Source organism: Camelus dromedarius, chromosome 2 (assembly GCF_036321535.1).
Source record: "Camelus dromedarius isolate mCamDro1 chromosome 2, mCamDro1.pat, whole genome shotgun sequence".
In the NCBI taxonomy this organism is placed as follows: Eukaryota; Metazoa; Chordata; class Mammalia; order Artiodactyla; family Camelidae; genus Camelus; species Camelus dromedarius.
The window spans coordinates 26,390,622-26,406,785 of record NC_087437.1 but is presented as its reverse complement, the minus strand read 5'-3'; the positions used below and the strand labels follow the sequence as shown (position 1 = coordinate 26,406,785).

The 16,164-nt window shown below is 36.9% G+C and overlaps 1 protein-coding gene and 1 long non-coding RNA gene across 4 annotated transcripts in view; one reads left to right on the top strand and one right to left on the bottom strand.

The window, feature by feature from the left end:
* The window catches only part of RNF13 (ring finger protein 13), a 115,861-nt gene extending 106,487 nt beyond the window's left edge, over positions 1-9,374 (bottom strand). The window contains exon 1 of one of the 3 annotated variants that reach the window (XM_010980552.3): positions 9,116-9,374. The gene's annotated coding sequence lies outside the window, so the exon portion shown is untranslated. Of the gene's footprint in view, positions 1-8,503; positions 8,802-9,115 lie in introns of those variants that run through there. The other 2 variants (XM_031449177.2, XM_010980551.3) reach the window with 2 other exon arrangements.
* Positions 8,565-15,787, top strand: LOC135322617 (uncharacterized). The gene is made up of 2 exons (XR_010383268.1): positions 8,565-8,687; positions 15,584-15,787. It is a non-coding gene; the product is annotated as an uncharacterized LOC135322617 (long non-coding RNA).
* The last annotated feature ends 377 nt before the right edge of the window (positions 15,788-16,164 follow it).

Genomic DNA, 16,164 nt, shown 5'->3' with positions numbered 1-16,164 from the left:
ATGAAGCACACTAATATTCACATTATAGGGGCCTTCAATAGTGAAAACAATTTTGAAAAAGAACAAAGCTGAAAGACTCACACCTCAATTTCAAAATCTTACTATAAAGCTACAGTAATCAAAACAACGTGATGTGGGCATAAGGATAGAAATTATAGACCAAAGGAACAGAATTGAGAATCCAGAACTAACCCCATAACCTATGGCCAACTGATTTTCAGTAAAGGTGCCAAGATCATTCAAAGGGGAAATAATACTTTTTTCAACAATTGGTACTGGAACAATTGGATATTTACATGCAAAACTATGACTTTGTACCCTAACTCACACTATATGTAAAAATTAACTCAAAATAGTTCAATGACCTAAATATAAGAGCTAAAATGATAAAACTCTTAGGAGTAAATCTTCATAACCTTGGATTCAGCAATAGATTCTTAGATATGACACCACAAGCATAAGCGACAAAAATAAATAGAGCTTGATCAAAATTTAAAACTTTTATGCATCAAAGGATATTATTAAGAAGCTGAAAAGGCAACCCACGGAATGGAAGAAAATATTTGCAAATCATATATCTAATAAGGATCTAGTATTCAGGATACATAAAAACATTTAGAACTCAATAATAAAAAGACAAATATCCCAACTTAAAAAATGGGCGAAGAACATGAATAGACATTTCTTCAAAGATATACAAGTGGCCAAACAGGAACATAAAAACATGTTCAACATCATTAGTTATAATGGAAAAAATGCAAATCAAACCACAGTGAGATATCATCTCATACCCACATGGATAGCAACAGCATAATTTTTTTTACTAGAAAAGAACAAATGTTGGTGACAATGTAGAGAAATGGAACCTTCATATATTGCCAGTAGGAATGTAAAATTGTTCAGCCACTGTGGAAAAGTCTGGCAAGTCCTCAGAAAGCTAAAGATAGGATTACCATATGATCCAGCAATTCCACTCCTTATACATATCCAAAAATGATCCAGCAATTCCACTCTTTATGTATTCCCCAAAGAAATGAAAACTGGTACTCAAACACATCCTTGTAAGTGAATGGTCACAGCAACAATATTCACAACAGCCAAAGGATAGAAGGAACTAAAATGTCCATCAGTGGATGAATGAATGAAGTGTGGTTTCTACATACCGTAAAATTAGCTATAAAAAGGAAAGAAGTACTCATACATACAACAGTGTAGCTTGCAACAACACTGCAGAACCTTGAAAACATTATGCTAAGTGAAAGAAGCCAGACACAAAGGGTCACACATTGCATGATTTCATTGATATGAAATTTCCAGAATAAATAAGATATCCAGTAAGTCTATAGAAACAGAAAGGAAACTGGTGGCTGCCAGAGGCTGAAGGCAGCAGGGAATGGGGGATAACTTTAATGAGTATGGGGTTTTAGTTTGGAGTGATAAAAATGTTTCAGAACTTGACAGAGTGGTGGCTGCACAACACTGTGATGTACTAAGTGCCACTCAATTATTCATTTTAAAATGGTTAGTTTTATGTGATGTGAATTTCGCCTCAAAAAATGTTAAGCAATTAATATTTATAATACATGTTACGTAAATGTATAAATTACAAGCACAGTTCTTCCTTTTTGAGGTCAAACATGTAAATTACAAGCACAGTAATTAGGCAAATAAAGTACTCTTTAATATTTAATGAGGTGTTTCTTATCTAAGCAAAGTAGAAATTCAACTCCTACTATCTTATAAACTTGACTTAGAAATATCTACTTATCACCAAGTGGGATTATTTCCCCTGGCGATTCATTCCCTCTAAAAGCTTAACTGGATAGCTTGATCATCAGAAAATAAGCTTGAACTAGAGTCATATTCAATCAATCAAGCTTCAACAAATTTCTAGCTCCCTAGAAATGATTCTAAATCAAATTCATGTAGCTGACCAGAAGCTCAATCATTTCAATGAGCAGAGTATACCAAAATTTCAGTTGTCTTTTCAATTTACATCAATGTAGCTATGAATATATAAATGTTTTAATGTCCAAATATTTCATGGTTACTGATATTCTAAAACCACAAAATTAACAGTGCTCCTCAGACTTTATTTCAGAGTTAAGACAGCCTCAAGCAGGACCACACCATTGAAATAACTAAAATGACATAAATATCTTCCCTGTGGATCATTCTCTTAAGAGGAATGTGAAGGTAGATACAAAAATGCCTGATCATGCTACTCCCTGCATAAAATTCCTTAACAGATTAAACAACTTCCAGAATAAAGTTCAAAACTAAACTGTGATTTAGCACAGAAAGTTCATACACTGGCTCCGCCTATGTCTCCAGCTTTGTCCCTTGCCATTCCTCCTCAATCTGTCTTCTCTAACCACTTGAACTTTCTCTTCTCTCAGCCTCTCACTATGTGCCTTCTCTGTGTCACCACAGTGTAATGAAACATTTAAATTGTTCATCACTCCTTGAAGTTAGGAACTACACATTTTCAGATCGGTATGCTGAGCACTAGCACAATAATCAAAGGCTGCTGTATGAAAGTACAAATAACTATTAAGACTCATTACTGGGGCCTGAAATACTATGGCTTATTTTTCCTTCATAATAACAAAGCAGAAACTATATACTAGGCTGTATTTTTGCCTTATTTTTTAAAATTATAATGCAGTCTTATTAATAAATAACATCAAATAGCATTAATTTTATAGACATCTTTTTAAAACATCTAGTTTGTTAACTAAAAGCATAAATTGATTATTATTATTCAATGGAAGCTCATGATCAGCTCTATTTGATCTATATTAGTAAAGTGAAACTGCAATACACATTTTGTAAGTCTTAAAAGCAGATTTTAAACTGGAAAATTCCAACTACCTCATTTTACAAACGAGGAAATGAACTGAGAGGTCAAGTTATTTATGCAAAGTCACCCAGCTAACGTGGGCAAGTTAGGGACACCCAGATTCCCTTAATGTTGATGCTTTCAGCTACAATATAACCTAATTTCCATTTCAGCCTCACAGGTAAGCCAGGCAAGGCAATTCATAGCACCCTTCTCTTTCTCCCTACCCTCAATCAAATGAGTACATGGGTCCTTAACACTTGTTACATTTAACTGACTCCTTTATCATTAAGATCTGGCCCTTGCCCTAACACAACTTCCTTCTCCTTATCATAAGCATTTAATGTGTACTTAACATCTTCTGAGTATTAAATACGTCTAAGTCATTTCATTGGGAAAAGAGGAAATGGGGAGACATATATGAGTAAGAATGATACAGTCCCTTCCTTCAAAGTGCTCTACAAAATTAGTTACAATCTGGTATAGTACGTACTCTTATTGTTATCTGTTTAGAATTGTGGTTTTATAAATACATAGTACAAGAAAAAAATCCAATTACTTAAAAGAAACCTTATTTCTCTCACTAGAAAATAAACTCCATGAGGGCAAGGATTTTTTTTTTTTTTGGTTCACTAATGTACTCTGCATTAGAACAGTGCCTGACATAGAAAATACTTAGCAAATTGTTGAGTGAATGAATGCTATAGAAAAACCCGAGTAGCAGAATCCAAGTCATGTTTCCAACAATGGTGTGACAGAATATGTAAACCTTCCTTGTCTTAATGCTTGTGCCTAATGTTCGATTTTTCATTTGATTGGCCAGTTACTCGACCTTACATTACAGGAAACAAAAAATAGTTCAGAGATAGGTAAATTACTATACAGCTTAATCTAACATCATGCCCTACCCAACTGTACCAAACTCCAGAAAATCTGCCAAGAAAGAAAACTACAGGCCCTTCTTCTACTTAGACCTGAGCCCTTTTTCAAGTATAAAGGGCCTCCAGATATTTTTCTTTCCTACAAAAGGTCAGAATTCCTTTTATCATCACCATCATTTTACAGAACAAGGAAATTGAAGCCAGAGAATGGTTAACACAGAGACTTACAGAATCTCTGTTCTTCCTAGCACACCATGCAGCCTTCTACTCTTATCCTTTCAGGTCCTTCTCCCACAATCTTGGCTGTAAGTGGAACACAATCTCTTTAGGTCCCCTCTTTGTAGCCGTCCCATAACAGGCATACAGGCTCTCTAATTTTAAAGGTTTTGCTATTAATCAACTCAGGGTAACAAAGAAAGGATGACAAAAATAAGAAATCAGATGTTAAAACAATTCAACATGCAACATGTGTGTATAAATGCTTGGTACTGTATAAAAATCACAGCGTCTTTCCAAGTTCTTAGTGTGAGAATCCCTAGCTTCCAACTGATTGGCTCTCTTTTGAAATAATAAGTGGGAGCCTTGCTAGGTTTCCACAAGTTTCCCTCCCCACTACCTTACTCCTGTTCTCCCAGGACACAAAATATGTTACAGGGAAAAACGGTGGGTACAACTCTACCAAGTGAGAAATCTGCATTTCTGAGGACCTTCAGGAGTCACATCCTTCCTTGTGAAAATTTGAACCACAGTGGGATGATTGCTATAGGCCATTTCCTCATGATGTAAGCAAGTGGTCTCTTCCCTTTTTACAGAATACACAGAGCATCCAGCTCCCATTTCACATCTCTAAACATCTGAAGAAATCCTCAGCTCCAAATCCAAAATCTGTATCATAAATTCTAATTCTCCTCCTAAATCCTCTTCCACCAAAACCTGTTCTTCATCATAATATCCTCCCCAAACTAAGGCCCATACTTAACATCGGTTCCCCATGTTAACATTTCTCAAATCTATACCCTTCACTACAATTCCACCTTTGTCACTCTTGCCTCAACCACTGTAATTAAACTCCATGGTATTTCTACCTCCAGGCTTCTACTGGACTTCTGTTCCAGATTAATATCTATAGGAGGGGTTCTTCTCAACTAAGAATCACGTATAAAATCCTTAACCTGGTTCATTTGAGGATTTCCATAATCTGTGTCCATCTGTATTTACCAGCCTGTAACTTTTTAAATTTTTATACAATTTTAAAGGTCATTTTCTATTTACAGCTATTACAAAATATTGGCTACATTCCCCATGTTGCACAATACATTCTTGAGCTTATCTTACACCCAAAAGTTTGTACCTCCCACTTCCCCGCCCCAAAATGCCCCTCCCCACCAGTAACCACAAGCTTGTTTTCTGTATATTTGTGAGTCTGCTTCTTTTTTGTTGTATTTACTAGTTTGTTGTATTTTTTAGATTCTACATATAAGTGATATCATACAGTATTTGATTTTCTCTCTGACTCATTTCACTTAACATAATGCCCTCCAAGTCCATCCATGTTGCTGCAAATGGCAAAAGTTTGTTCTTTTTATGGCTAAGTAGTATTCCTCTGTGTGTGTGTGTACACATACACAAATCACATCTTCTTTATCCATTCATCTGTTGATGGACACTTAGGTTGCTTTCATATCTTTATCAATCTGTTCCTTAAACATACTACCTTGGTAAATGTTCTCTGCTTTCTTACTTCTATATTTTTGCTTAGGCAGTGTTCTTAGGCGAAACTTTCTCCTACCATCCTCCTCCAGTTGCTTTCAATCTTTCAAATGCCCATATCCTCAATGTGAAAAGAAAAAGGCTGAGGCATATCATTTATTGGACACATATTCTGTATAAGGCTTTACAAATTATCCTATGTCCACAAACATAATGGCTTAATATTATATTTTTGAGGAAGGAGTTGAGGAAACCAAGGGCCAAAGGAGCTTACCCAAGGTCATCCAAACCAATAAGTAAAGAATCCGAAATAGTCCCACAGTATTCTGTATTTTTTTTAATAAAACATGATACAGGACAGGCAGGCTTTATAGCCAGGATGCCAAGGTTCAAATTCCAGTTACTCCACTAACAACCTAATGTGAACTCAGAAAAATATGTATTCTGGATGCTTCCACTTCACCATCTATAAAAAGAGGATAACTGTACTACTACCACATTGATAATAGTGAGAATTACAAGAAAAATATAAATAATTATTACAAGAAATAATAGAACTGTTTGGTCTATAGTAAACAATCAATGTTAGCTACACTGTTATTGTCATTTATGTACTATGATATGTAAACTAACAATATCAATTATATGTTATCATTGTTCCTAAATCAATTTCTGCATAATGTGAAAGGATTATAAAAACATATAATTTTTTGATATATGCTCAATAAATATTTGCATGAATACATAAATTTTAAAAGAATACTGTCCACCATGATTTATTAAAATTCACTTGTCTATTAATTCTGTTTCTTCTTTTGAGAAAACTAACACTTACTTCTTTCCCCTTTTTTAAGTAATGTGAAACTACCATATGCAATGCCATATGGCAGTAATATGTCAAATGGTGCAAAACACTATTTTGATCCAAACTCATTCTGCCTTCTGCTAGACATTCCCAGATTTTAACATGTCCAAAATCATACTTTTTACTTAAATTGTCAACCGTTTTTAGGTCCTACGAACATGAAGTAAGCATACCACGATATTCGACCAAGCCATTTCATTTCATACATCTTTATGGCAAAAACTATAAAACATTAATGCCTTCCCATCCAATTTAGATCAAAGGCATAAACTTACCATCCCCTTCACCCTGCCCTTATTTTGCTAAAATTAGGGCCTGAAAAACATCTGATAAATCTGTTACTCTGGGATGCAGAAAAATATCAAAGGAAGGGTGCTGAATGCTGGTAACAATTCAAGGTCCCCGCAAAATGCTTGAGAAAAATGAGCTTTAAACAAAGATAGATGAGAACTTACTCCAAACTCTTCGGTATTAAACCCTGTAAATCAAGCTTTTGTCCACATGCTTTATTATTACACATGGAGACATCAAGCTACTGGCTTCATGTAAGGCAGAGGTAAAAAATACATTAATAAATAAATAAATACATACATACAAACATATTAATAAAATAGCTGTCATTTCTGACACAGAAGGAAATAACGGTTTCTAGCCAAACATTTCCAAAAAAACAAAAACAAAATAAAAAACACTTTGAGGCTTAACTATGTAACAGACATATTTTATTTCAATTAACTCTTAACAATTCTTCCTCATTTACAGACAATGTCACAGAGTTAGGAAGTGGCAGAGCTGAAGGCTAAACACAGCCTGACTCCCAAATTTGGGAGCCAGTGTTTTGCCATAATCCACAATAATATGGTATACATTTACATCTTCCTCTTCACACTCATACACTCTTTGTAAAAACCTGAAACAAAAGCTTCATGAGATAATGTTTACTCTTCTTCCACAGGATGTCCTCTGATAAGTTTTTCTTTCTTTCTAATGTTATGTCAATGCATTAAATTTATTCCAAAATCCATTAATAAGTCCCCATGGGCCCTGCACTACACTTCTTATCTCCTTTTTCAAGTTCTTTTAAACAGCTACCACAGTTCAGTTTTGTTACTCTGAAGTGGAGCTAATCTCCTCGTCCCATTAAAATTTGTCCTTAAATAGATAAAACAAAAACAAAAACACCTTGAAAGCCCTTCCTTAAACCTTGAATCGCTCTGTTTCTCTAACTAGAACTCTTCGGCGGCACACCCATCTTATTTATACTGTATCAAAAACTGCCGATGTTCTCCTCGGAGAACAACAGATCTTTGTTGAAAGGAATGCATTAGTTCTCATCACTGCCCCTGCTGCATCACTGACGAACAGTTAACCGTCTGGCAAGTTTGGGGCAACAACAAAGGACCTGAGCAGCTGCCCACGGTGCTGAAACTGAAGATGAAACGATAGTTTTTGAAATTTACTATTGCGAGATTAAGACAAAATAGAGAAACTTGCCAAACGCTGGCAGAGAACAGTTAGTGGCTGCCACCAAATATGCGTGAGTGTTTCTGGGATCGCTTGGCTTCGATGTCGGCCCACACCCTCTCTGGGACAGAGTTCTCCATCAGTGCTGGACAACTCAATAAGCGTCCTGCAGAGCTGCCAACTTTAAGAGGGCAGGGACGTGGTAATCTGCCCCTAGCAGTCACGTCCCACCTTCAGTCTAGCTTCCGGGGTGGGGGTGGGGGTGGGAGGAAGCTTAGAAAGGAAGGAGGCGACTGTCCTCTTTTTCCCAAAGACTACAGAGTTTCCACAACTAAAGTCAAGAGACTTCGCCCGGGGACTCTGCGGCAAGCGCTTGACCAAGAAAAGCCTTCCGAACATCTTCCCAGACTCCAGCCACCTCAAGATGAGAATCTGAGAAGAAAACTGATAACCCAACAACTTTGGATAATATACAAACTCACGGGATAGGAAAGCAAGTACTCGGCCCTCCAAAGGCAGGGCTTCTTTTTTTTTTTTTTTTTTTTTTTTTTTTTTTTTTTTTTAAATAAAATGTTTGCAACTACCTAGCTTCCTCCGCGCCCAGCCTAGGGAGGAGCAGCAAAGACCTCAGCTGCGGGGCTGCCCCGGAGCTTCAGGCCGGCGAAGGGGTGTGTTCTCCCCGCCAGGCCCCGCGGGGGACAACCCGCCGCCCGACCGCCGCGACGCGGGAGAGGCTCTTACCTGGAAGCCTGACCTCGCAATACGAAAAGGCTCGCCCGCCGTGTCTTTGCGGGAGAAGTCCCTACCCTGACTTCATGACTGAATCTCCGCACCGACCCCCACCGCCCAGAGTCGGAGCGCGAACGACAACACCAAGGCGAGGCGGAAGTCCCACCCTACGCATCTCATTGGCCCGCACCAGAAGGTAGAGGAACGCTATTGGGCCACAGAGCTGCCCGCTACGGCGCCTTCCCACTCCCACGCTGGGTCTCGATGCCTGCTCCAGTCTGGCTCAGAGAGATGCCCAGTCCGCGGAGTCGCGTTCTTGGCCTCGTGATCTGTCCTCTTTCCAAGGGAAGGGAAGGGAAGGGCAGGGTGGGGCGAGTTTCTGGGGAGAGGCTGAAAGATCTCCTTTTGGCGAGGTAAGGAGCAGGCTGGCTAAGGAGATTGGCTGTAGAATCCTGCTGCCTGCCGTGTGACCCCAGAAGTGGAGGCAGTGGGGTCGGGGGGAACTAGACCGAGTGGCCAGAGCTGGACGGTCTAGTTTGTTCGAGCCCGAGACCCAGCTGGCGGGCTGTCCATGGGCGGGCCTTGCGTTGGCGCCAGCGCGCCTCTTTCCTACACCGCACTCACCCGACAGGCTGAAGAGGCTAGGACGAGGCCTCATTGCCTCTGCACCGTCTCCAGGCTGAGATCGGGATGGATGGGACCGAGGCTAACGCCCTTACAGTCCGGGTCGCGTTGTTAGAGGTGCGAGCAGCGGAGGGCTGAACACTAGTCCCCTGACGCCTGACTGGGAGCCGTGCTGACGTCAGCACTGTGGGCCTGACACGCGCCATCCCTGAGACTCAGCAAAAGTCCAGCCATATGATTAAACCCTAAGTCAGCTTTTTAAACTCTTGCCTTCGTTGAAGAACCAACAAAAACTCCTCCCCCACCGCCCTTCTGATAAACCTCAGGATTACAATTTCAAACCAAGCTACTTTGAAATTTAAATTACCCGGATTGGAACATCCACACTGATTAACCAGTTGCCAACTAGACACTGTAAGGAAGCAATGTGGCTTACTGCAAAGATTGCAAAAAATTAAGAATGCCAAGAAACCGAGATTCTGGCCCTGCTTCTATTTCAAAAAAAGGCACCTTTACCGGCTTCACATCTTTCAACCTCATCTTTTAGGAGGGGCTAGAGGGAGCTAGCACTTAGAACACCTGTAGAATACCCTTGGCTGTAACTTGTAGCCCTGATTACTTCGGGGAAAGCTGAGAAATGGGAAGACTCCCTGTTGTATATCCTCTTGTGCCTTTCTAATTTTGAACCTTGTCAATATTAACCTACTCAAAATTTAAATACAAAAAAAATTTAATCAAATTACAATAAAAAATAAAGGCCATCAAAGGTACCTTCCTCTTCTATGTATCCTTTGACTATATATTCTATACATTCTTAGATTTTCATCAGTTGTGAAGACATTCAATACTTAATACATAGTCTTGCCTTTAAGAAATTCATAAATAAAAGTCATAATTGGGAATATTACCGTGAAGGCTGGTGTAATTAGTGTATAGTTAGAATATGTCTATAAGCATTTCTTCATTAAATTATCTCAAATTGGTTTTTATATTTAATCAGATTTCTTGCATGACATCAAAAAAAGTAGAAAATAGTAATGTGAACATTCTACAGGTTAAAAAAAAGAAGAAGAGCTTAGTTCATTCCTTAAAGGGACGTTGAGTACAGAACATTTTAATCTGGCTTTGCCCTTCAGTTCACAATAGGTATAGTTCTTTCAGTCACAAACAAGGTAATGTGTTATTTGTAGTGCATTTAGGCAGAGGAATTGTGCTCCACCCTCAGAAGCATTTATTCTCCCCACTGTGTTGAATGAAGCCAAATTGGAAGAAAATAGGTTGCAAAAATGTGCTAATGTTTTTTAAGTAGGTTAGACAGTAAGGTTGATACGCATCTTAATTATGGCTTTCAAGAACATGAAGGGTTAATATGGCACATGATACTAACAGCCACTAATTATCTCCTTTTAAAGACAAATAAAAGAAAATAAGCTTTTAGGATTTTGTCTGACAGTTTTTTTTTTAATCTTCCTAAAAATACAAACGGATAGCATATAAAATTGTAGAACTACCTACCTCCAATATATTGTAAGACAGAAACAACATCTAAAAAGATAGGACATCCAATTAACGGCCTAAAATGGCTTAGAAGTAGTTTTCTCTGAATAATGGAAAGAATGCAGGCAGTCTGTTTAAGCACTGAGATTAACTCCAGACATTAAAATTACTCTAGGCATTATTATATTTAGAATCAGAAAAAAAGGTAATTTTAGAATCAGATGAAAAAGATACTTTCATTTTCAATAGAAGACTATAAAATTATCACTGTGATAGAGAATAGAGAGGGGAGGGTATAGCTCAGAGGTAGAGTGCATGACTAGTTTGCACAAGATCCTGGGTTCAATTCCAAGTACCTCTGTTTAAACAAATAAGCCTAAAGTTACCTCCCTCCACCCATTAAAAAAATTTTTTTTAATTTTAAAAAGAAAAATTTTAAAGGAAACCAAAAAACAAATAACAAATAGAATCCAGAAAGAATCCATTTATGTATAGAACAGGCACATTTGAAAATATACCAAATGAAACTGCTAAAAATTGTTTTAGGGAATTTTTGGACAAAAATTAGAAAGTGCCCATTTCTTTACCAAGTTCTAAACTAATCAGTAAGTTCATCTTGTAAGATATTAAGTGAAAAGTTTAGAACACAAAATAACAGGTATCAGTCAAAAGCATTTTTCAACAAAGTCTACTTATTTTCTGGGAATTGAGAAAAGTTAAATTTAAAAAAAAAGTTCTGTTTAAGTTTAAATGCCTTAAAAAATGACCTGGTCATTACTTCCCTTGAGATAAGTTGCTTCCTTCTTTCATACAAAAATGACTGACATACAATTTCAACTTTTCCCTTCTTGTTTGGGTCATGAGAAGCAGTCTTTCTCTATTCGCCAACAAAGTTTTTACAAAATAGGCATCAAAAAATTCATATGACATAACGTAATGTGAAGATGTAAGAACCCAGGAGTGTGGATCAAGACAGTCATTTTGGGAAACAATTTGGCATTATCTGAAAAGAATGAAAAATAACATTTCCCATGACAGCAATTTCAATCCAGGAGTATTTCTTAAGGAAACACAAAATAAATTCATATCTAGGTACATTGTAGTGAAGTTTAAAGATCAAAGAAAAACCGAAGTTTTTAAATAAACAGAAAATGGAATGAAATACAAAGGAATGGCAGCTGGCTTCTCAATAGCAACAAAAGAAACTAGAAATCAATGAAATAATATCTTCAACACTAAAATAAAATAATTACAATTGTCAACCTAGAGTTTGTACCAAGTTAAGGTATCATTTTAAAGGGAGGGCAGAATGAAGACATTTTCAGAGGAAAAACAGCATTTATTTCTAAGAGACTTTTATTGAAAAATGTCTAAAGGACATCTTCAAGAAATTGAAAATTGAACCCAGGACGAAGGGGTGAAATGCAAAAAAGTATGGAGAGCAAAGAAATTGAATAATAGTTTTCAAACCAGGTGATGTAAAAAAGGAAATAAAACAATCAATAGAAAGCAAGGGAATAGGGGTAGGAAAGGAGCAACTAAAAGGTATTGTAAATGGAAAATACAAAATGGGATAGAAGAAATAATCAATAATCTCTAAAAGAGGTAAATGGGGTAAACTTACTAGTTAAAAGACACATTGTCAGTTACATTCTTTTTAACAGGACATAAAACTTACAGGACACCGAAAGGTGATGGTAAAAGAAGGGGGAGTGATATGCAAGTGAATAACAACAAAAAGAAAGCTGGTGTAGCTGCATTACTGTCAAAGGGGGGAAACAGACCTACAGTCAAAAGCACTGTTAATCAGGATAAATAGAATTGTTAAATAATGATAAATGGAAAAATTTGCAAAGAGGTTATAACCATCATGAACCACTATGCATCTAGAAACACAGCCTCAAAATATTTAAAGCAAGAATTTACTAGCTTACAAAGGAAAGTTGGCAAATCACAGTCATAGTAGAATTTTATATGCCATTTTAAGTAATTAATAAATCCAGCAGACAAAACATTAGTAAGAAAATAGAATATTTAGACAACACAAGGAACATGTAGAGAACCCTATAGCTACTCTATTCAAGCACATATGGAGTCTTTCTCAAAATAACAGCATATTATGCTGTAATGCGAATCTCAACAAATAACAAAGACTAAGTGGCATATAACCCATGTTGTATGACCAAAATATAAGTTGTCAACTATTGATAGAGCAGTTTTTTTAAATTATAAGAGAATACTATGAACAACTTTACACAATAAATATGAAAAAAATCAAATAAATAATTTTCTAGGAAAAAAAAGTTTTAATTTGCCCAAACACCTGAGAAGATGTAGCAAACCTAAGCAGGCTAAGGAAATTGAAACAGCACTCAAAAATCTGCAACCCTCCCCTCAAAAAATCAACTCCAGAATGTTTTAAAGATGAGTTCACCATACTTTCAAGGAATAGATAATAAAATTTTTACAAATCGCTTCATAGAATAAAAAACTGAGAATTATTCAATTAATTCCATGAGGGCAGTATAATTTTGATACTAAAACTGAACAAAGACAATACAGGTAAGAAAAGTCATAGGTCAATCTTACTTTGAGTGGATATGCAAAAATCCAAAATTAAATATTGGTAAACTAAAACTAACAAAGCTTTTTTTTTTAATTAAATAAAATAAAAGACAAAACTATGATTAAATAGTATTGAATGTAAGAAAGCATTATAAATTTTATTACTATGATTTACCACATTACTACATTTAAAAACTAAGAAGCTTGTCTTAGCATATGCAGAAAAATCATTTGGGAATTAAAGGAGGGACTTTATTGTACAAGACTGTCAAAGAAAAGTTGACATAAGCTGAAACAAATAACAAGGTTTCCTAGGTTGTGAGCCACAGGAGCCAACTCTAGTCAATTTAGGTTTAAAAATGTAATTTATTTAAAGGACACGAGGATACTCATAGGATTAAACGCATGCCTGAAGTACAGTCTTGTCAAGATCAATAATCAGTGGCTCTAATTGTCCCATGGAATCAACATTCTCATCCTTGCGGTACTACTCTGGCCATTTTCATCACTCTGCTCACAGTTCAAATTCCAGGGACGAAGTCTTCCACTGGCTTATCTTGTGACATATTTCATCACTTGATCAGGGTGCCTTAATTGACTGTTTCATCAGATCATACACCAAAGGAGAGAAGTGAGGATATCAGGATGATGTTATTTATCAAAAGCAGATAAAATAAATGCTAAGTAAGAGCACCTAGAAAGAACTGAACAGCATGTTCAAAGGCCCTAAGGTGTGAACAAGACTAGCATACTTGAGGGTAGGGAAGTCAGTACTAATCCAAGAAGAAGATAATGACCAGGACCAAAGCTAAGGCAGTAGAGATGGAAAGGAGTGGTTAAAATGAAGATACATTTTGAAGTTCAAATAATCATGTAATAGGGAAGGACAAATCTGACTCTATATTAGATCTGTTTCTTTTACTTTAACCTTTGTATCCTATTGCTTGTTAATCACAAAAGGGATGTTGCCTTTAAGCTTAAATTACACATAATGGCCCATCTCTAGGAATCCTGCCTCCCAGGTAATGAGCATTAAGCTAAATTACCTTTGTTTAGCTCGCAGGAAACATTCTAACCAGGCCTACCAGTGAATGGCTGCAGGAGGGAAGAAATTAAGACCTCCTCTCCGGAGTCTGGCTGGAACCAGGACTTTACCCTCTCCTCTTTCAGTATAAAGGAAGCCTGAATTAAAGCTCAGGGAAGATGATTCTCTAGGACATTAGCCCACTAAATTCTCAGACTGCTGTCTTTCCCAATAAAGTCATTATTTCTTGTCCCAACACCTCGTCTCCCAATTTATTAGCCTGTTGTGCAGTGAGCAGAATGAGTTTGGACTTGGTAATAAAGATTTGCTGATGGATGTGGAAGATGAGGAAAGAAAAGAATTAACGATGACTGCCAGGTTTCTGGCTTGAGCAGCTGGGTGAGTGGTGGTACCATTCATAACATAGAGAAACCTGGGTGATGAAGAAAGAGAAAAATTTGGAGGGAAAAAAGCAGAAGTTCACTTTTGTACATGTTAAGATTGAAATATCCAAATGGAGATGTCCAAGAGGCATCTGGATATAAAGAGGAGTGATTATAACAGGAGATATAAATTTAGCAATCTTCATTGTAAAAGTAGCATTAAATACACAGGAATGTATGAGATCATTTACAAATAGCCTTCTCTGCAGCATTTTAATAAAACTACTAAACTAATATTTAGAGCTAGCCTTTAGCGTAAGTCAAACAGGGGGCCACCTACATATTATGTTCTGAGAAATGCTTGGCTCCTGCTTCCCAATTTTTTTCCCATATGGAACCCTGGTACAATGGCATCTTAAACCCCTACACTAATTATTTTCCTTAGATTCAGAAAGAAGGGCAGATATTGGAGATTTAATTGTCAGCCATTGACATCTCATTTTTCATAAATTCTCCCATCCCCTGCTACTCTCTTGCAAACTGCAAGATCAAATACATTTTTCAGGCAGAGAAGGAAACTCTACAGAACAGAAAAGACTAAACAGAAAAGATGAAAACACAGAAGATCTGAAATGGCACTCTCCTGATCTGTGGGGCTTTGATGAAAATGTAAAAGTCTCCTCCACAATTCAGACACAACAGAGAACACAAAACAACAGCATGTGCGAGCAGGAGGAAAGATGCAACAAGCATGATGTGTTTGATTTTACTAAATGGGGCAGCGGTTAAAATTAGAATTTAATTTAAAAGTTCTGTATTGATATAAATCATTCCAACTAACACAATGGTACTTAAACAGTACTTTAATTAGCCTACTGTTTGTTCTGTTTCAGTTAAGTTGACAATAAGCTGTTTTATAACTGCTATTTCCCCCAACACTGCTTACTTTCCTAATTGTAGATTTCTTTTCTGTTCACTGCTTGTTATTTCCTGTTTCAGGCATGAATTTATTTGAGCCATCAATCACACAATTTCACTTCCTTGAAAGAGGCTTTGCATCTGGTGATGAGCTCTACAATCTGGAAACTCTCCCGGCCGCCATCCTGATTATAGTTAAGGCTTATCAACCTTGGCAATTTAATGAAATGCATTCGCCCCTAGTTTGTTCATTTCCAAAAATAAAGATGTGGAGGAACTGCTGAATTACACTTGCATGTGTTCAAATGATCAAATTAAAGTGCTAGGTATGTTAGTAATAATAATAAGTTAATGGAAAAAAGACATACATTGTATGAGAATTGCCAGAACTGGTTGCTATTTTTAGCCTTTCCCATCTTTACTTACAATCACTGCCTCTCTGTCTTACCCTCCCTATAATCATTTCACTTTTTATCATTGACCTCTTCATATTCAGTGCTAAGTAAAACTTTTGATTAGGGAAACTCTATTCTCAAACCTTTCCAATCTTTCTCTTTGACATTGTTGTTTCCCATATCGAACTTTCTATCCCCAGGAGATCAGTGTTCCCAAAATATTCCCAGATTTTTCCTTGTTCCCCCTGCTCCCCTTGCTAATAACCA